The 22,764-nt window shown below is 44.5% G+C and overlaps 1 long non-coding RNA gene across 1 annotated transcript; it reads left to right on the top strand.

Moving 5' to 3' along the window:
* Positions 1 to 1,094: 1,094 nt before the first annotated feature.
* Positions 1,095 to 22,191, top strand: LOC128328436 (uncharacterized). Its single transcript, XR_008309215.1, has 3 exons — positions 1,095 to 4,438; positions 5,401 to 5,530; positions 21,881 to 22,191. It is a non-coding gene; the product is annotated as an uncharacterized LOC128328436 (long non-coding RNA).
* Positions 22,192 to 22,764: the final 573 nt, after the last annotated feature.

Here is a 22,764-nt window from a genome sequence, read left to right as displayed (position 1 = left end):
GCTTGGTTCTTGACTTGTTCTTTCTTGTAGGCCTGCTTTGTTTCATTGGTGTTGAATAGTTTCTCGTTCTTGACCATTTGAAGTGCATCTTCTTCACTGTCCTTGATATATTCTTCAAGGCCTCTTTTCTCCTCCTCTACTGTTTGATGGACTTGTACCATTCCTCTTCCACCTGAGCTGCGAGGGAGGTATAGCCTATCTACATCACTGCGGGGGTGCAGAGCATGATTGATGGTCATTATTTTTCCTGGTCTTACGATCCAGCGTCTCTAGCTCTGCCTGGGTCCAGTCTATTATTCCTGCAGTGTATCTAATAACAGGTATAGCCCAGGTGTTTATGGCTTGTGTGGTGTTCCCGCCATTGAGTTTGGACTTGAGGATTTTTCTAACTCTCCTGATGTATTCACTTCCCATTTTTCTTTTAACTTCAGTGCATGCGATGTTATCAGCCTGGAGAATGCCCAATTTGGAAAGGGGCAGAGTGTAGGTCGCGAGCCCAGCTTTGCCCCCGCCCTCCTTCTCCTCTCCCCTTCGGAGTGCGGAGGCGATAGTAGGCAGGCATTCTCTCCAGCAGAGGAGGTGGAGAAGGGAATTGCTCAGATGTGAAGGGAATCCCTGGCAGCTCGCCCGACTGCCTCAGACACCTCAGGGTCGACGGGGAAGGAGAGTGGCATTCTGCAGTGCATTGCTTTGCCAACCTCCTTCCACTTGGACATTTCCCAGGCTGATGTCCCCAGCCCCTTGAGCCCGGGAGGCGCTGTTCCTTGGGCTTAAAAAGACCCTCAGCCTCTGCTCGCTCCAAGGGGCTAAGCAGAGGAACTAGGTGGGCTGAAGTGGTTCTGGATTGCACGGGAGGATTCACCTCGCCGCCTCTTGGATAACCGCTTGGTTTCTTTAATCTTTGGTTTCCCTTTCCTCTCCTCCTCGGGTCGCCCTTATCAACCGAGTAAAGCCACCGTCAAAAACTCCCTGCGTGCTCCAGCCCCTCTGGCCGAGCAGAACAAGGCCAGGTTGTCCCGTCTGCCCTGCAGGGAGGCTGGGGGTGGGTGGGTGGGGGGTGGTCACCAAGCCAAGCACCCACTGGCCACGTACAGTTGACCCTGGCCTCGGAGCATCCCCCCGCAAGGAGGGAACCATCTAGTTAGCAGAGACATCTGGCCAGAGGAAGGAGAGGTAAGCGGTGACGGGGGGGGGGGGCATTTAAGATTCTTGTCTCAGGGCCCACTCCAACCTAGTTACGCCCCTGATCAGCAGGGAGAATGCCCAAGTATTTGTAATGTTCTTTCTCTTCCAGGTTCTTGATGTCGCTTCCATTGGGTAGTTCTATTCCTTCTGTTTTTCTTATTTTTCCTCTTTTCATTATCAATGCAGCACACTTGTCTAGTCCAAACTCCATTGCTATATCGCTACTGAATATACGGACAGTGTTTAGCAGTGATTCGATTTCTGACTGGGACTTTCCATACAACTTCAGATCGTCCATATACAGCACATGATTTATTTTACTTGATGTTTTAGATGTTTGGTATCCAAGGCCTGTTTTGTTTAGTATTTGTGAAAGTGGGGTCATGGCGATTACAAACAACAGAGGGGATAGTGAGTCCCCTTGGAAAATGCCTCTTCTAATGCTAACCTGTCCAAGTGTTTCGCCATTGATTGTTAACTGTGTACTCCACATGCTCATTGTTTTTTTAAAAATAAATATCTGAATGTTTTTGCTGACACCAGTTGCTTCTAAACATTTTAGTATCCATGTGTGAGGCAATGAATCGAAGGCTTTCTTGTAGTCAATCCATGCAACACTTAGATTGGTTTTTCTTCTCTTGCAGTTTTCTAAAATCATTTTGTCAATCAGCAGCTGGTCTTTTGTGCCTCTGGTGTTCAGGCAATTTCCTTTCTGTTCAACTGGAAGCTGTTTGTTAGTTAATAAGTGTTGCATCACTTCATCTGCTATTATTCCAGTTAATAATTTGAACGTGGTTGGCGGGCAGGTTATTGGTCTATAATTACTTGGAACCACACCTTTTGCTGGGTCTTTCATTATGAGATTTCCCAGTTGTTAGCCATTGTTCAATATCACCTCCTTGCAAAATTTGATTCAAATGTTTTGATAGTTGTTTATGAAGGCTTGTTAGGTGTTTAAGCCAAAAGCCATGCAGTTCATCGTCGCCTGGAGCAGTCTAATTTTTAATTTTCTTTGTTCTTTCACTTATTAATTCTGGTGTTATTATTAGATCTTGCATTTGTTGGTTACATTTTTTGACCTCTTTCATCCAGCCTGCTTTTTTATTATAATCTATTGGATTGTCCCATAATTTCCCCCAGAATTGCACTGTTTCTTCTTGATTTGGTGTTTCTACGTTTCTTGCAGTTTCTCCTTCTAGGCTTTGGTAGAAACGTCTCTGATTCGACTGGAATTGGAGATTCTTCCTGTGTTGTGTAATTCTGGCTTCGTATCTGCTAATCTTCTTTGACACTGCTGTTATTTGCTGCTTTATTATTTCCAAGACTTCTTTAATTTTCCTTGAATCTAGGTGGTATTTTTGGATCAGATACTGTTTGGTGTTTTCATTCTTCAGCTTCTTGTCTTTCATATATTTCAATTTACTAGCATCTGATCTGAGTCTGGAGATTTTATTTTCTAATCTAATCTTCCATTTAGGTGATGTACTACTTTCTTTTTTTACAGGTCCACTGATCTTATATCCGAGCTCTTGTGTTGTTATTGTTGCTGCACTGTACATTAGTTGGTTTGTTTCCTGCAAATTCTTGGTTGTTATTTCTGCAAGTGAGGCATTGACATCTTTTAATGCCTCAGCAAGTTGTTTTTTGGCTACTGTTTTTAGAGCTGGAAGTCAAACCCTGGTGGTTGTTTGGTTCATGTGCTCAGTTATTTTTTGCTTTAGTTCTTGTTGCTTTTCTGTTAAACGGCATTCGGGTTTTTGAGGTGAAGGCAAAGGGGAGGTTGCCTGGTTTTGATTTTAAAACAGTTCAGCAACAGTGGCATCCTCGATTTCCAAAACCTCCTCCACCTGCGCCTGAGCAACTTCTTCAGTTGGTGGTAATTCTTCTTCCATATCTTAAGCCTGTGTTGCTCTTTGCAGTTTTTCCAGCTCAACTCCTGTGAATACTTTATTTCTTATTATGAATCTTCTCTGGTCTGCGAGCCTTTGTTCTGTTATTTCTGTATCTGGATGCTTCTCTTTCCAAATTTGGTACATTCTTTTAAAATAACCTCTTCTAGTTGCAGATCATTATTTCCTTGTTGGCATTTTTCATATATTTTTTCCGGTTAAGCGTTTCTTCCAGTAACCTTGCAGTCTCCAGCCCTGGTTGCTCAACTGAAGATCCTGAGTCCTGTTGCCCACTTGCCACCAGATGTCCAGGGACTCCAGCACCTGGCGCGGTCCTTGTTGATCCGGGCGACGACCAATCTGGTATAGATTCATTAATGTTATGTCTCACCATATTGTTGATGGGAGAGGCACTCTTTGTCTGGCTCCTCTGGTGAGACCTGTCCAGTATGGTTGGACATCTGGCATAGCTCTCACCTTCCTCAGAGCACGCAAGCCCCACAACCACGCCAAGGTAGTGCCTCACTGGGGGATGATGATGATGATTACATTTATATCCCGCTCTTCCTCCAAGGAGCCCAGAGCAGTGTACTACATATTTAAATTTCTCTTTCACAACAGCCGTGTGAAGTAGGTTAGGCTGAGAGAGAAGTGACTGGCCCAGAGTCACCCAGCTAGTATCATGGCTGAATGGGGATTTGAACTCAGGTCTCCCGGTCCTAGTCCAGCACTCTAACCACTACACCACGTTGGCCAGTAAGGCCATTGAAAATGAGGCTCAATAGCCAGCATTGTAAATACTGGTATTACAAACATACTCAGGATGTTACACTAGCCCATGGCTGCTCAACTTCAGCTCTCCTGTAGATCTTGGCCTAAAGGTATAGTGTGTCGTCAAGTCGATTTCAACTCCTGGCGCCCACAGAGCCCTGTGGTTTTCTTTTGGTAGAATACAGGAGGGGTTGAGTGCAACCCTGTTAATTCTCTTGGATCTCTCAGCAGCTTTTGATACAATTTACCATGGTATCCTTTTGGATAGGCTGGTCGAGTTGGGTGTGCTGAGGGATTACTGTTCAACCTTTTGGCACTTATGCTTTGGGGTTCTGCAGGGTTCCATTTGTTCCCCTGTGCTATTTAACATCTACTTGAAACCACTGGGAGAGGTCATTTGGAGATTTGGCCTGTGGTGTCATCAGTATGTGGATGACACTCAGTTGTATTTCTCCTTTTCATCAGATGCAGGTGAGGCAGTGACTGTCCTGAATCAGTGTCTGGATACAGTAATTGATTGGATGAGGGTGAACAAGTTGAGACTCAGTCCAGACAAGACAGAAGTACTGCTGGTCGGTGGTTCCTCTGCCTGGGTGAATAATGTTCAGCCTGTTATTGGTGGGGTTGCATTGCCCCTGAAGGATTAGGATTGCAGCTTGGGGTGCTCATTGATCCAGCACTGTCACTCGAGTTTCAAGTGGCCTCTGTGGCTCAGAGCACCTTTTATCAGCTTTGGCTGATATGCCAACAGCGATCTTACTTGGACAGAGAAAGCTTGGCCACAATTACTCATGCTCTGGTAACCTCTCATTTAGATTAATGCACTGCATTGTATGTGAGGCTGCCTTTGAAAATGATCCAGAAACTGCAGCTGGTACAAAATAGGACTGCAAGATTATTAACTGGGCTGGATATTTTGAGCATATTACACCAATGCTTCGTCAGCTGCACTGGCTCCCAGTCCGTTTCCAAGCCCAATTCAAAGTGATCGTTTTAACCTTAAAAACCCTAAATGGCTTGGGACCAGGTTACTTGAGACCTGCCCATATATCCCAATCTGTACCTTAAGATCTTCTTTAGAGGCCCTCCTCTGAGTGCCGCTGCCAAATGAGGGGAGGGGAGAGGGCCTTTTTGGTGGTTGCACTATGTTTGTGGAACAGCCTCCCCTGTGCAGTTCATCTGGCTTCATCACTTTGTTCTTTTAAATGCCAGGTGAAGACCTTTTTGTTCACTCAGGCCTTTTAAATTTTAGAATTTTTGGTCTGATTTTAATTGATTTTAACAATGTCTTTTAAATTGTTCAGTATTGTATTATTATTTTTTGCTTCCCCCACCCCATCCTCCTTTTTTTTTGGTCTCTTATGATTTAATGTGTTATGTGTTTTTATCTCATGTGTTAATGTTGTGTTGTAAGCCACCCAGATAACGATTTGTTATGAGGCGGCTAACAAATAAAGTGGTTGTTGTTAATTTATTACTTTTGCTTCTATGGGGAGGCTATTCCATATATTCTTGAAATTCTCATTGAAACAAACTAAATAAAATGGTTCTTTAGAGTGAAGATGTTGCTGAATACACTTGGAATACCTTATGTTCTGGAAGAACAAAGACCAACAGAGAATGAAAAGAAACAGGGATGATGGGGTTCTGCACACAAGCAAGCCATGGGACACATATCTCTGACTGTAAGTGATCAGTTAATCTATCATATAGAAGACAAAAATAGAATGAGAGATGTGAGAATGATTGAAGGAGGTCTTTCACAAAGAACCATGAATAGTCAAGTTTATCTTATGCTGCAGTTCTGTAATAAAAGATTCAGAGGGAGAGAGTTTGCATGAGCACATATGCTTATTTGGGGGATACCGAAAGCGTTGGAACTGCAGGAGATACATATGCCTGCAGCATCGAAAATTGGACTTTTGCTTAATACCTTGCCTAAAGAATATGAGAATATTGTCAATTCTCTGTCAATTTGACAAATTAGTTGTCAAATTAATTAACATGTGATTTTGAGTTTTATGCAGGAGCATTCGCAATAATTTAATTTGGGGGGAAACCCAGAAAGGGAGGAATCAGTTTAAAATCATGCCTCCAAAATTGCTGATGGTATGCAATGTTTTATATTTGGAAGCACCTTGCATTTAATGAATACATGCCCCAATAAAAAGCAAGAGAATTATTCTCAGCAGGGGAAAAGGAATAAGACTAAATTCCAGAAAAATGGACTTTCTAACAAACTTGCCTATGCAAAAGTGAAAGCAATAAAAATAATGCTGAGAATGATGAAAAATTGTGCAATGCAAAGAAAATCATCTGCAGCAGATTTTTGCAGGACAGTTTATCTGAAGTGTAATCTTGATGCAAATAGAGTGAATGAAGTGTGTATTCCAGAGACATACTATGTTTCAATTTTGTTCCAAAACAGTTTAATGAGTGTAAAAACAGCTACAAGGCATGGATGTAGAGTTCTTTTCAAAAGGGACCATTGCTTTATTTTCAAAGGAGGAAAAATTCCAAAGGACTTTCCTTCTTTCAAAGGAGGAAAGGCATGTTGAAAGATGATCAACTGTATAAAATAGATTGCAAAAGATTGTGTGCACATTGACTTGCAAACTAATGTTGCAAGTCAATGTGCACACAAAGATTGCATGAGTTTATAGTATCACCAATCTGGGCATCCAAGCAAGGAATGCATTTCAAAACTAGTAAAAGGAAAATTGGCCAGAAATCTACAAGTTAAACCATGCAAATCTGAAGTTAAATGCATTGAATGTGTTAAAGTAAAAGCAACAAGGGGCAATCAATCAATCAATCTTTATAACAGTCTTTGACCCACATAATGTAGATTACATTAAATCCACATTTACACAACATTAAAACAGGCTATGTCTGGAACTGTGAAGACATTAGGGAGGCTAAAAGCTATACACTGTTAAGCTGTGGTAAGGGGCACATATTAATCAACCACAGAAAGACAATCCAGTGAGGTTTTGGATTTGATTCACAGTGATATTTGTAGACCCTTTCCAATAACGACACCAGGAAAGAATCTCTATTTTCTGATTTTCATAGATGATTTTTCTCACTATGTTTACAGTTACCTACTCAAAGGGGAAAATGAAGTGTTGCCAAAACTTAAAGAATATGTGGCTAGAGTAAGCAACAAGTTTAGCAGAAAACCTAAGACTTTGTGCACTGATAATGGTGGGGAATATACTGGGAAGGATATTGAACAATACTTAAAAGAACAAGGTATTAAACATGAGAAAACAATACCTTGTACTCCAGAGCAAAATGGAATGGGAGAGAGAAAGAACAGAACTTTGAAATGTATAGAAGTATGTTTCTTGACTCATGTCTGGAAAACAAAACTGGGGAGAAGCTGTAATGACTGCAACTTATTTATAGAATAGGCTTCCAACTAAAACTAAAGGAGTAATAAAGTGTGGAATGAGACAGAACCTAACTTAAAGCTTATTAGAATATTTGGATACAAAGCATATGCATATATTCATAAAGAACTAATAGAAAAATTAGATTGCAGAAGTGAAGAAGGAATATTGATAGGATATGCACTGAGTAGTACAGCTACAGAGACTGTTAGTCTGTTTATTTTTTTCTTAGCCTATGTTTAGTTAGTAATAAATATCAAACTCTTGTTTCTCAGTTAAAGTTGACTTTGTGTTCAATTACTTATATTATTATTATTATTTATTACATTTATAAACCGCCCCATCCAGAGGTTCTGGGCAGTGTACAATAACCACCTTATCCTTATAGAGGATAAGTAATTACTCTGCAACAGTTAACCCCTCTTCCTAGAACATTACTGTCCCAAACTGGATCAGGGCCCCTATGGCTGTGGGTGTTTGTTTTTCAGCTAAGAAGGGACACCTCTGATCCACTTACTGTGTTAATTCCATCAATTAACAATAGACTTAACGTAATGTGTAGTTTGGCCCTACACAATGCAGAGGCCAGGATCAGTTAAATTCTGTTTTAATCACATGCTCAAAATTGGTCCCAAAAGCACAGTCCTCCCAATTCAGTATAAAAATGCCATTGAACTGGAGTTCTCCAGTAGCTCTGCTCAGTGGCTGACATCCTGACTAATTCAGTGTGTGGACGTCAAACAGCAGCACACATGCAGTGCTAGCTCCCACACTAGTCCCCATGGTTCTGAAGTGTGGGCACACTTGCGCATGAGCACAATATTTTTTGGTGTGCTCTCCATGCTCTGGAAGCACTCTGTTACAGTGAAGGGTCAGGGAAGTGTTTCTACTGTAACAGAGTGCTTCCAGAGTTCAGGGAGAGTGCTAAAAATAGTTGCGCTCTTGCAGAAGAGTTCCCACACCTCAGATGCACGGGGACTAGTGTGGGGGCTTGTGCTGAGTGCGTGCTGTTAGAAACACACATACAGTGTTTGTCAAGATGTTAGACAATGGAACTCTTCTCACGATTGGTGAGAAGAGCGCCAGGGCAGTCTGCAGGGAAGGTGGATTTAGCCTACCGTCCCCACAGGTGATTGTGTTTCCTTCTCTGGGTGGGCGGATCACCCGCCCAGACGATCGGTGGCTCCTCCTGCAGCTCTCGCAGCAGCTCTGGGGTTGGGGTGCTGGAACACATCGCCACACGTCGCCTCGCCCCCAGAGCCCCAATAATGCACTGCACAAGTGTGTGGTGCATTACCGGGATCCCTCTGCCCCCCCCTCCAGTATGCCAGCCATGGCTGCAAGCAGCCGCGGCTGACACATGATCAACAAAATGAAGTTAAGGGAACGCTCACTCCCTTAACATCATTTTAGAAGGAGGCTACATAGGAGGGTTTGCCACAGTGTGGCCACCGGGATCAGGTGCAATCCTGGTGGTTCACACGAGTGTGCAAAACTGGTCTGGGCTCCCTTAGCCCAGTTTTGCACACTCGTGTGAATAGCCTCAAGTTCTATACTGCATTCCATAAGTCCAGTATTTGAGGGGCTTCCTAGTCAAAGGGTATAGCTTCCAACAGATGAGAACCCCCAAACCTCTCTTTTTGTTCTCTTTTCATCCAGTTTCTTGCTCTCCTCTGTAAGACCAATCTGGAACGTGCCTCTGGATTTTTGGTGAGGGGAAGGTAGGAAAAATTATATGAATCAAACTCTCAAGATTTAGCAATTACTTGCTCAGTGCAATGTCAGCTGGAAAAGCTGCATGATAAGGCACAGTGTTTGCTCGTTATACCTTCTCCTTTTAGCATTAGAATTTACAGTATGATTAATTTGGACCCTAAATTATTGCTGTTCATGCTCATTATCTGACAATGACTGACTCCCTGATTTATTAAGCAATCCTCTGACAAGAAAGTGTAATAAAGCCATCTCTCGCAATGTCTGGAATTACACAAAATGTGAAATACTATACATTTGGGTCCCTGCAGAGAACTATTATAAAGATTGAAATGTCACTCAACTCACAGTACCAGTCCTCATTTATCTCCTTTTAAAACAGAACGACGCGTATTAAATACCATTAATTTCCATCTAGTTTAACTACACAGAACAGGTGACATATTAAGCACATTGGCTGACATGAAGCATTGGATCGGGATGCTGTCCAATGACATCACCGCACCAGCACCTGTTCTCACTGTGTTGATGTTATCAGACCATGTTGCGGCCTGGCAAAGGGAAGCAGGATGGGCAACCAGGCAGTACGAGTGGTGGGTGGGAAGCCAGACAGCACAAGATAGGAACATAGGAAGCTGCCTTAAACAAAGTCAGACCATTGGTCTATCTAGTTCAGTATTGTCTACACAGACTGGCAGCAGCTTCTCCAAGGTTGTAGGCAGGAATCTCTCTCAGCCCTATCTTGGAGAAGCCAGGGAGGGAACTTGAAACTTTCTTCTCTTCCCAGAGCGGCTTCATCCCCTGAGGGGAATATCTTGCAGTGCTCACACTTCTAGTCTCCCATTCATATGCAACCAAGGCAGGCCCTGCTTAGCTATGGGGACAAGTCATGCTTGCTACCACAAGGCCACCTCTCCCCTCCCACAAGTGATGGGAACCACAAAGGCAGGCGGAGGGGCTCAGATCTCATGCTAGGGCTGCCCTTGGCACCACTACACCACTGCAACCTGGAAGGCATGGAACACAAATCTGGCTACAAGACTGCCACAAATGGAAAATGCATACAGAACACACTATTCTGGACTACCAAAGCTGATGAGCCAAGCTCATACTCTCCAATGTTTCATAGATGAAAATGGGGATACACTTGTAATGACCAATGTTCACACCAAGGACTACTGCCCACACACCCCACTCAATATGACACAGTAAACTGGATTCCTCCCACTATATGCTGTGCACTGTATAGTGCTTTAACTGTGTATCAGTTGGCATACAGGTTTACACCATGTATCTGTCCAGCTACTTGCAGATTTAATGTCTAAAAATTCTGAGGAGGTAGCTGAATCCTGAAGAATAACAGCTCTAGCAACTCACATGAAAAAAGTGAACAAGACATCACCAAGAGGCAAATATGGGGACAATATAGGGACATTGATATATATGGACAGATTATAGAAAACAGGGTCAGGGAGCCTAGGAGGTACTTTGCATTTAGAAGATTTTTGGGTTCAAGCTCCCCCCCCCATCACACACACACACACACACACACACACACACACACACACACATGCTAGAACTGCTTATAGGATTTCAATTAGTATGGCTGAGAAAGACTACCATGCAAAGGTCTTGAGGAACTGTTGTCAGTCAGTACTAGACTTGATGGACCAAAGATGTGATCCAGCAGAATGTAGCCCTTTATATGCTTGAGTGAGTCTCATATTCTTCCTTCATGTTATCCATGGAACAATAATCTGCAATCCTTCCTTATTCAAAAACAATACTGCAAGTGAGATCTCTTGACAATACTATGAAAAATTTCCTTCATTTCTTTTTGAAATATCGTACTGGGTTCTTCCAGAAGCACGGTCTCATGCATTTAGTTCCTTTCCTAATCCTCATCAGCACTTTCAGGCATTCATGTGCAACTGTCCTTAGTCATGCATGCACAGAGAGAAGAAGGGTGGCATTTGTCTGGATTTTAAATCACTATGCAGTCTGACTTAAATGATTTCTTAGATTATTTTACATTTAACCCATGTATCTGAAGAATAGGACTTTTAGTGCTTCATTTTCAGGCATTCTTCCTCTCCATTCTTTCATTCATTCATTCAAATTAGAGACAATGACTTGCATTTATGCAGCAGGCCCTTTTCTGAATCAGGAAAAAGCTCGATGTGTATCTCATTGATATACATTGTATCTGTTGATGTAAGTAAGTGTCTATTTACATCATCCTTGTTCTCTAATCTTCTGCCTCAGTTAGAAGTAGGGGTGTGCATGGAATCATTCTTGGCCATTCGATCTGAGGGGCTATGCTAGTAGAGGGGAATCCGGTGAGGATTCCCCATTATAGGCAAAGGGGATTCAAAAGGTGGGTGCGGCATGAAGGAGCCTTAAGGCGAAAAGAGGAAGTACTTTTTCACACAATGCTTAAATCTATGGAATTCTCTGCCACAGGATGTGATGATGGCCACCAGCTTGGATTGCTTTAAAAGGGGCTTAGACAAATTTATGGAAGACAGGTCTATCAATGGCTACTAGTCTGGTGGCATGATTCCATGGTCAGAGGCATGATGCCTCTCAATACCAGTTGCAGGGGAGCAACGGCAGGAGAGAGAACATGCCCTCAGCTCTTGCCTGTGGGCTCCCCAGAGGCATCTGGTGGGCCACTGTGTAAAACAGGATGCTGGGCTAGATGGGCCTTGGGCCCGATCCAGCAGGGCTATTCTTATATGTTCTTTTTCCATTCCAGTGTTTTCTGTGTTCTTCCCATGTCGTCCCCCCCCCCAAGACCTTACTTCATTTTGTAATAAAAATGAAATTGTTCAGTGTGGACATGCAACCTGCTACTGAATCATTTCAGAACTGCTGTGCCTTTAAATACACAGGTTTCAGCCCACTCTATTGCTTTCTATTAATTAATGCAGAATTACCCCAATCTGTTCATAAATGAGAGAGGCTTTAGTTACTCATTTCTTCTCAAGATTCCCACGTCGGTTTTTATAGCAGGGCTGCACAACTTTGGCCCTCCAGCAGTTATTGGACTACAACTCCTATTATCCCCAACCATAGTGGCCAATAGTCAGTGTGATGGGAGATGGCAGTCTAACATCTGCAGAATGGCTGAAGTTGTGCAGTCCTATCTTAAAGTGAAGTGATACTATTTTGCTGACACAGACTTACTCATGAACAAACATGATAGGAAGATACTGGTCATGTGGGCAGACATTGCTGGATAATATAGCACTATATTAAGTGAAATGCGGAACCTTAGTTCATTTTTGCTGCCAGCTAGTTGCAGAGAAGCTGAGAGTGTAAAAGCAACCTCTTCTCTGCCATCCTTCTTTCTCCCTCTGGACCTTGATTTATATACCTTCTTCTCTGGATCAGACTGTTATTCATTTTGAAAAACATGCCATCTTGCCACAGTGGTCAAGGTCTATCAATCTCCATGGAAAACAAAACACAATAAAATTTCACCTGTGAACATTCGGTTTTGAAAAGCACATATTGTGCAAGTGAGTTAAGTGATAATTTACCCCATACTATATTGTTCAAATGTCAAGAGATGTGCGATTGACAGGCATTGCTCAGACTCTAAAGAATGTGTAGCTCGCTAGGCCATTGTAAAATTGTCTCGTTTCCCTTTTCAAAGTAAACAATAGCTCATCCCAGCCTCTGGAAATCCCACAATGCACCGTGCAAACACGCAGTGAATTCTAAGGATTCCCATGGCAATGGCTGGGTGCCTGTTCCTGTGTCAGCACTGGCTGGGAGCAGCTGGCACCGACACATGAGCAGTTAGCCCGGGGTAAGGTTGTGCTCATGCCCTTAATTGTGGCTATTCGGAGGGCTCCCTAGGTGGGTTTGCCACCGTGGCACCATCAGGAGCCATGCAGCTCCCAGCAGTTCTCGTGGGCTGCCCTAGCCCAGTCTTGGCTGCTTGTGAGAACAGCCTCACTGGAGGGATGCTATGCTAGGGTTGGATAGGGCCAGTTGCTCTCCCCCTGCTCAATAAAGAGATCCACCACTTTAAAAAGGTGTCTCTTTGCTCAGTTAGCAGGGGAACCCCCTCCACATGAATCTCTCTCTGTGTGTGAAGAACATTTTATTCTTGATCTATGAGACCGATAGTGGGTGTGTGTGTCCCCCTACATTTTTCTCCCCCTCATTTTTTTAAACAAACAAATAATTAAATTTATTATGGAAATTTTAGGGGGGAAATGCTATACAAAGTGACTCTGTGGGAAAGGCCTTGGAAAGAAAAAAGCCTAGCTTGTGTGATTTCTCAAATACAACGTATTTGTGTGTGCATGTACGTGTGCGCAAGGAAGAAGGGGGCTTCACACACACACACACACACACACACTCACTAATGACTGCTGCTTTTAAATTAGTGAATGTTGTAAGCTGATGGGGGCAATTCACCTGCTATATTCTAACGTTGTAATGTAATTAGGGACTGTGGAGTCTTGGGACTACATTTCCCTACAGTTCCTGCTGCGACCTATATCTCTGACCTAAGAAGGAGGGTTGTCTCGATGGGGAAAGATGCAAAAGGAGAGGAGGATCCAATATAGCCTGGGAATAGGCCTATGGGGGCTAGTGAAGCACTAGTAAGGACTTAGAGTTGAATAAGACTCATGCCAGCAGTTTGGAAACAAAGGCAGCTGGGCCCCGGGTTTGTTGTTGCTAGACCAAGTGACTTTGTGGGAAAGGCCATGGGGAAAAGAAATGCCTAACGTAGTTCTGAAGCTGTGCAGGCTGACTGCTGAACTGATACCAGTAGAAGCCTGGACCGCTGCACTTTTAACCTAGTTATTTTGTGCCAAGAATGCTTGACTTTGGTTAGATTGTGACTAATCTGAAACCTGTAGCACAGGTGCAACTTTTAAATTCAGGGTAGATGCAACAACTAAGGATGCAACATCTACTTTAGTTGATGTAATGAAGCAAACCTGGAATGAATGATTGTCTTTAAGTCACATATTCTGATACAGTATACATGGGCTCTAGGTAGGGTATAGTCAGAAGGCACATAATGCAGCAATCTTACCAGATTTTAAATATATATATAAATGTTTGAGTTATATTGCTTGTACAAGTCTATCATTTTGTGATTCATGTGTTATTTTTGTCTCAGCAATATATTGCATGTGTCTATGTCTTTTTAATCCCAGACCTTCACCCACCACCACCACAGTATTCCTACAGACATACCTTTTAAAGGGGGAAAAAGCAGCCACGATCTTCCTTCCTTCTAAGGGTCATCTCCACAATTAGCATTGCCACCTGTCCCTTTTCCCTCTTCTGCTCTTCCTGCTGTCTCTGCACCCTACCCTCTTCTCTGTCTTGTGTGTTCGCTCTCTCTGTCTCTCTCTCTCTCTTTTCCTATTTCTCTGGCCCTTTCCCCCTGTCTCTATGTTGTGACCCTTTCTCCCTTCAGAATAGTGTGCTGCACCTGGCACAGTTCAGCCCTCCTAGTTCTGGCCAACCTCACCTCTAACCAGCTATTAGGGATGTACATGAACCTGTTCAGAGGGCCTTTTATGAACATCGGGACTGGTTCAAAGTTCGATGCCAGCGGGGGTGCTACTTTAAGGGCGGGGGAGGGTGTGCTCACCCCTCCCACCGTTTTCCCTCCACCAGTGCTCCTTCCTGGTAAGGAGCATATTCGGGGACGCAGTGTACCTCCCTGCGGCCCCATCCCCGTCTTCGGCCAGAAGTGGCCGGAAGTACCGGGTGCACGTGTGGTTGTCACATGCATGTGCACACCCATCTGACGTGCACATATATGCATGTGATGGGCGCACATGCACCCGGTACTTCCAGCCACTTCCGACTGAGGATGGGGAAGGGGCAACTGGCAGGTTCGGTGCCGCCGCAAAGGTTTTTACCAGGAAGGAGCACCGGTGGGGGAAAAGTGGCTTGAGGGGTGATTACACCCTCCCCCACCCTTAAATTGTGACCCCCGCAGGCATTGAACCTCACATCCGCGGTTCTGTGCACATCTCTACCAACTATGTCTTTGGGTTGTGCACCCCACCCACACCTGATCAGACATGTGCCACATCGTGGCCTTCTGTACAGAGCCCTTCTTCCAACATACAGCAATCACCGCTGTAAATATAAAATCCACTGGAAAATTGGGGTACTACTTTAAAATTTCAGAAGTTATGGGGTACTTCAGTTTAAAGGTTGAGAAATACTATTGTAGGCAATCTGCACCACCAAATGGGGGTAAGAGATGGTACAGGTTGGTGCTAGCTTTATAGAAAGTACAGATGATCATTTATAAACAACTTACTTACTAACTAAACAACTTAAAACATGCAGAAACTCTGCATCACAACAAACAGAATATGCCAACAAGATTCACATTAAAATAATTATGAGGAGTCTGTTTTGAAAACACCATTATGCTTTTTTAAAAGTATGACAAGTTAATATGATAAAATAATAATGTGGGTAGAAAGAAGTAACAGGGAGCTTAATGACAAAATACAAAGAGGAGGAGGAGGAGGAGGAGGAGAAGAAGAAACTATTACAGAAATATTGCAGAAATATGCTACAATAAAGGACTCAAATAATGTTTTCTCTGTTTCCTAAATTATAAAAAGGTTTACTGGTTGGGAAGGGGCATTGCTAATATATGAAGTCACAGACTATGCAGTCCAACAATTTTCATGATCTGTTTGAGATAGGATTTGCTTCATCCCTCTCATACTGGCCTAAAACTGTATTTCCCAACCAGCAACATGGGGCAACTTTACCCTAGGTCAAGTATCACATGTGACTGAAAGGTACTCCCATGTGCCCATGTGCCCCTCTTTATTCTGCAATATAGAGAAGAGTGCTGGCTGATTAAGAAACGAGTTGAGAAGGATAATTTCTCAAAAGGGTAGTGAAGCTCCTCTTTTCGAATGCTCTGGCATATTAGAACACTCTGGCATATTAGAGTTTTCCATGGGAAACTCATTGGTGTGCTGCACTGACTCACTTTGAGTCAGCTGCAAAAGCAGGCAGTTCTCTCCATTTAGAGCTCACTCGCCCCATAGTATACAGGGACGGAGGTGCTTGCTATGAATACAGCCTGTTCGGGGGCTACAAGCAGCTCCCCTCTATATAATTTGGAACTGCAAGTTTGCAGTCTCCATCTTGGCTACCTGGACTCTTGGGATCGCAAGCCCTCCACATGCCCATATTTGGCAAACTCTCAGTTAGTCGCTTAGCACAAGCAGCATGGGGCAACTTTACTCTAGGTTCAAGTATGACATGCTACTGAAAGGTACTCCCATGCCCCTCTCTATTTTGCAATCCAGAACAGGGTCCTGGCTGAGTAAGACGTGAGTTAAGGAGAAGGACTGTTTCTCAAAAGAGTAGTCAAATTACTCTTTTCATTGGCACAAAGGGTTAGTCTTACTAATCACCTGAAAAGGAGCTTAGATAAGGCTGCATCACACCCACCCCACCACAGCAGCATTAATGGGCTTGTTAATGTGAAAGGCTTTCTGATATACCCACCTGGAAGCTCTTCCTGACCCACCAGATCAGTTTTGAGCTTGCCCATTTACTCTGTCCCATACAGGTTTTTTCAAAACATTTCACTCTATTGTTCCTCAAGTGTGCACGAGCCCATGACTGAATCATACAGCATGTATTCTTTTGTTAGCCACAGATGTCATCCCCCGCAGCCAAGAGGTGTGACCCCTGTTCGGCCCATCTTTGGACCCACCACCTGCATGTGCTTTGATGCTGGCAATTCCGTCTACCAGGGACAGATTCAGTGGGAAATTACAGGGGGTGCATCAGTATTTTTTTAAAAATAAAAGATACTAACTGGGCTGGGCACAGAGTATCTACACCTCTAGTTATCCCCCCACTGCCACCACCATTTTCTCCCCCCCCAACTCACCTGCTGGCCACCGTTTTCTCCCCCCCCCGCCAGCCACTGTTTCCTCCCCACCTGCCCATCCGCCAGTCACCATTTTCTTCCCCCCCGCCAGCCACTTCCCCCCCCCCACCTGCCCATCTGCCGGTCACCATTTTCTTCCTCCACCTGCTGGCCACCATTTTCTCCCCCCACCTGCCCACTCGCCAGCCACTGTTTTCTCCCCTCACTGGCCCACCCGTCAGCCACCGTTTTATCCCCTCCACCCGCCCACCTATCCGCCCGCTGGCTGTCATCATTTTCTCCTGCCTGCCTGCAAGCCTGTCTGGCTCTGGCACTGCCGCTTTCCTCTCCCCCTGCTGGCAGCTTGCTTGTGATCTTTTGTGAGAACAATGGGTATGCCATATATATATATATGAAAATTAAGTATATATGTGAAAATAAATAATAAAACAAAACAACAACAACTTAATTAATTAACAGGGTTGGCCCATTTTGGCCCTGCCTGTTATACAGCAACAAGACCTTTCTGGAGCTTCTGCTTCCCTTAACTTCTCTGCGAAGACTAGATCTTCTTTCCCTCCTCGGATTAGGTAGTGAAGGTGGGAAGGGAACCTGACCACTGGACTTGCATGTGTCAAACTGTGGTTCTAAAGAAAAAAACACACTTCCTTTTAGTTTTTAAAAGATGTACATATGAATTGCCTCCTTAAGTTGCACAGCGGGGAAATGCTTGACTAACAAGCAGAAGGTTGCTGGTTTGATTCCCTGCTGGTACTATATTGGGAAGCAGTGATACAGGAAGGTGCTGAAAGGCATCACACTATGCGGGAGATGGCAATGGTAAACCCCTCCTGTATTCTACCAAAGAAAACCACAGGGCTCTGTGGGCACCAGGAGTTGAAATCGACTCGATGGCACACTTTACCTTGACATATGTATTGCATATGGCATCATATTGGAGCATTTCCCATTTTCTGGAGCATTCCATCGCACAGGAGGGAAACCTCTTTAAGAAGGCATGACTCTTGTAGTTCTTATAAGCATTCATATTAAATAACTTTTAATAAATAAAAGCCCCTACATTTTATAATGAATAAAATGCTTGAGAGACAATGAGACTATTCTCACGATGGAGAGAAACCAGGCTAAGGGAGCCCAGCCCAGTTTCCATCTGTCATGATAACCAACATTGAGCCCGGTGGTTCAACGATGGCTAGCCCACCTAAGAATCCCTCCCCTAAAACAAGTTAAGGGAGCGCTCACTCCGCTAACCACATTTTACTGATTGTGTGCCACCACAGTGTGGTGCTGCACCGCAGCTGTTAGGGGCACCCCAACATATCAGAACCAGAGGTACCAGCCCAGAAGTATATGGAATTCAGGCCTGTGTCTGATTTCATTTTATATTAAGAAATGAATTAATACCTGGACTCAGGGTGAATTGACACCCCAGATCTCCACTGGTCTGTGAGGGAAGAGGCGATCCAGCATTGTATTGTGAAATGGGTTGAGCACACAAGCCAGGCCAGAACAATCCAAATGCTAAAATGTGACTCACTATCAGATAATGTCTGTGGAAGAGGCCAGAGGCTGATCTCCCCTTTCCTGTTGCAAGAAGTGTATGTTAATCCTTGTCAATTATTGCTCTGCTATACTTAATTGCTCTCTATAGAAATTCAACATAGGTAAATGCACACAAATAAAACACCTATAGACTTTAATTCCTACTTTACTAACACTTTAACACCTTTTTGGATCAGGCTACCAAATCTGGGGACAAGAGAAGATGCCCATTTGTACCTCAGAGAGGCAGATTTGCCTTGGGCAGTGTCCCCTCCTCAAGATAGCAGCTAACAGAAGATGGGATTAAGATCTCCCTAGACTGCCTGAATAATTAAAAAGACATTATCCAGAAGGTAACAGCAAGTTGTCACCTTTTGGGACCCAGGAAAGACTCTATGAGAGATCAAAGGAAAATACAACTATAAAGAATGAGGCTACTGGACAGAGAACTAGCAGTCTCTTGCCTACAAGCAGTCTTGTGCCTACACGCAATCTTGTGCCTACAAGCAAGACTTGCTCATGAGTAATCCAAGAGGTTGCTGCCCAAGCCGTGGGGCTAGAGGCAGGAACTCTGTCCATGGACAGGAACTGTCAGTGACTTCCACTGCGCAGTGAGAAGTCAAGACTTCCCCAGCCATGGTGCTCTGACTCTCAGCCGTGCTCTGAGCAAACTGCATGCTTGATCCAAGAGCTCCTGTCTTCAGCCAAAAGCTTCTCTCCTTCAGCTGAAAGATCCACCATTCTCCAGCCTCTGATCCTGGTAATATGCTGCCTTCACAAGCCTTGGATCCCTCTTCCCTCCTTCCTACTAATCACTACTACCCCCCTTCCTAAGCCCCCCCTTCCTCCTTTCTCTGCTTCTCTCTAAATGTTTTATTTAGGATTTGTTAGATTATTAGATATCTGTAATTACTGATTGCACACACATATGTTAGTTAGGCACATTACACTACACTTTGAATCGGAAACATGTTTTTAATGTGGATTATTTTATCCTGATGAGCAACTTTTTATAATAAAGCCCATTGAACTTTCTGAGTGTGTCTCTCTCTATCTCTGTTTGTGTGCCCAGATCCTACATGGTCACCATCTCCAAGAATCAATTCAGTTTGTGTATGATGTGACTTTCCCTCTTTCCCTCTGAACATGTACAGAGTGCGAAACCAGGTATAGTTCACAACACAGCGACACATAAGTAGACCCCCGACCGGGAGGCTACAAGTCTCCCGGCCACAGGGGTCTCCCCAGAATGCCCCGCGCACTCACATGAGGCATCCTGAGACTTCCAGGGGCCAGGCAGCCCCAGATTCCCGCTGCCCCTACCAGCTCCAAGACGGAGCTGGTAATCCAGGTCTCTGCTCATTTGCGGGGATTGCGGGCTGCCTGCTCTCCCCACCAAGCCTGGTTAGGTTCCACATGTTGATTGTGTGTAGAGCTTCAGTGACACACGCTACCTTAAGTTCTGCACCCCAGCCAATCACCACCTTGGATGGGGATGAAAATGTGTGGTGTCCGTTGTCATTCTCTCTAACTCTGAGGAGGCACGAACTGTGTGCCTTTGCTGCTATGCTGCCGCCCTTTTCCTGTAGGCAGCAAGTGGCGAAACCATAGCCAGGGAAAGCGCAGCCGCAGGCTAGGGGTAAGCGTCACGTGTCATCTATCTGTTTGTATGTATGTATTTGTTTATTTCGGCCCAAGGCCAGCATAATCTATCTGTTTGTACACCCCATGTGTACAGTGTGCATGGTGGTCATCGCATGGGTGGAGGAGAGCTGGAATGCTCCGCACAAGCAGCCCAGCCCTCACGCTTCCTCCTTCCTAGCCCCGAGTCAGTTTGAGAGCAAGACTCAGAGAGCAGCTTGGCCCCAGCTGAGTCAGTTGCAGCGAGAGTGAGAGCAGTGACTTTGCAGCATTGCTCTCTGTCTTCTCAACTCTCCAGCGGCCAGGCTGAGGCAGTGATGGTGATGATGATGGCGACGGCTTGCCCGCCCTGTGGGTGGTGGAGGTAAACTCAATTAAAATTCACAGGGAGTGCAACTGCATCCTTGAAACACCCCCCCCCCCCGAACCACTCCTGCCATCTACCACAGCCATTGCTCCAGATTTGCTTCCAGCTCCTGGTTTGGACCTATCTCTTGATCCAAACCATGCACCCTGCTTACCTGCTTTAGAGAACTGACCTCCCCTGGATTTTCTCTGGAACCAGCCACTTTCCAGGGTGTCTGGCTTGCAAGTGGCACGCTTGCCTCCCCTCTACCCTGTCCTTCTGCTTGGCCCCTGGGAAGAAGGACCCCAGTGTACCCCATTCTGCCAGTGTGACATAGTCAGACACACCAATGGAATTGGAAGGTATTACTAATAATCTCTCTCTCTCTCCCTCCCTCCCCCCCCTCTCCTTCCTCCTAAATCTGAACTCTGCACTCCAGGTCCTCTCTCTCTCTGGCAAGCCTTATGCTGATTTAATTGCAATTTGGACCTTTAAGCCTCTTCCTGAGTCTCTGATTTATATTGCTAGTTAAGTGTTATTACCTTTTATCAATAGCCTGTTTTTCATTCCTTGTACCCCAATAACCCTTGAATAAATCTGATTCTACCATATTCCTATCTCAACCCTTTATTTCCAGACTAAAGCTTTGCCCAAATTGATACTGTAATGGACTGTTCACTCCAGTCTTGCTAATTCCCCAACACAAGCCCAGACGTAGACTTGGGATATTTCACCAGTGTTCCAGAACAGTTCCATTAACATGCCCCCTGTCCGATGCATAAAGGAGCGAGTTATCTGCAATGCCAAGAGGTTTTGAAGGCGACTTGTCCCATAATACACCAGGAGGGCATGAATAAATAAATACATTTTTTAAATGGTGCTGGGGCTTTAAAAAAAACGCCTGCCGGAGAGGGGGCAGTGTGGCTGAATTTCCCCCCAATCTAGGTGTGCCTCAGGAGGAAAAAGCCTGGGAAACACTGCTTTAAAAGATTGCTGCTATGACAGAGACAGTGAACTGTATTTTCACTGATCGCAAAATCCTCTAAGCAAGCTTACTTGAAGATGTTCCTTTGAGTTGAATGTGATGAAAATGTGTTAGGCCTGCTTTGTTGACTAAGCAGATGGAACAGTTATTATTATTATTATTATTATTATTATTATTATTATTTTTACATTTATATCCCGCTCTTCCTCCAAGGAGCCCAGAGCAGTGTACTACATACTTGAGTTTCTCTTTCACAACAACCCTGTGAAGTAGGCTAGGCCGAGAGAGAAGTGACTGGCCCAGAGTCACCCAGCTAGTTTCATGGCTGAATGGGGATTTGAACTCGGGTCTCCCCGGTCCTAGTCCAGCACTCTAACCACTACACCACCCCACCCTGAAGCTCTTTCCACCTTATTCTTGCAAATCCTCACCCTAGCTTTGTGTGTGTGTGTTTTAAATGTATATATTCTAATGGAATGCTTTCTCTTCCAGTTGATGCTAAGTCACCTCACGTCTCACATTGCAGAGATGGTCCACCAATCTTGCTTCAGATCTATCCAGTTTTTGAAAATGAAGACAATTGACTTCCTCACAGTCTCATAGGACTAGCACACTCTTTCTTCAGAGCTGTGTTGGACAACACAGGAGTCTCTATGTTTTGCGTGGGTGTGACCTGTTAGTGCAGCAGCATAGTTTAATCTGTGAATCATCAGCTTAAAATGTTATCTTTTTCCTCTCCTCTGAGGATGAGCATTTAAGAAACTCTGCAGGTGAAAATGCATAAAGAGCAATTATCATTATAATTACCTCTGTGACTCTCCTTGACCTCATGTTCTTTCAAAGAGAATTAGAAAACTGTTCCCAAGATGACTTATCTGCGTAAATAGGGTCAAGAATGTCAGATATTTAAAATTTGTAGATTAGGCATGTGCGAGAACCGAGACACAGACACAAAGGCTAGTTGCATGTGGATGCAAATCTGGGCTAAGGGAGCCCAGCTCGATTTTGCATGTGTGTGTGATCCACTGGGATTGGGCCAATCCTGGTGGCAACATAGCGGCAAACCTGCCTAAGTAGCCTCCTTTGAAAATGAGGTTAATGGAGTGAGCGCTTCCTTAACCTTAACCTTGTTTTTTGCTCATGTGACAGCGGCGGCTCGGGGAAGGGAGAGGGGTCGTCCCTCGTACTTGTGTGGTGCATTAGCAGAGCTCCAGGGGGTGGGGGCGACACGTGGCGGCATGTCCCGGCACCCCGACCCTTGGAGCTGCTGGGAAAACCACCACTCGTCTGGGTGGGCATTACGCCCGTCCAGAGAAGAGGAGACAATTGTCTGCGGGGGAAGTAGGTTTAACCCGCCTTCCCCACAGCTCACCCAT

This window comes from Hemicordylus capensis, chromosome 5, assembly GCF_027244095.1.
Source record: "Hemicordylus capensis ecotype Gifberg chromosome 5, rHemCap1.1.pri, whole genome shotgun sequence".
NCBI lineage: Eukaryota > Metazoa > Chordata > Lepidosauria > Squamata > Cordylidae > Hemicordylus > Hemicordylus capensis.
Note: the sequence above shows the minus strand (reverse complement) of the source record. Positions and strands in the feature narration are given on the sequence as shown.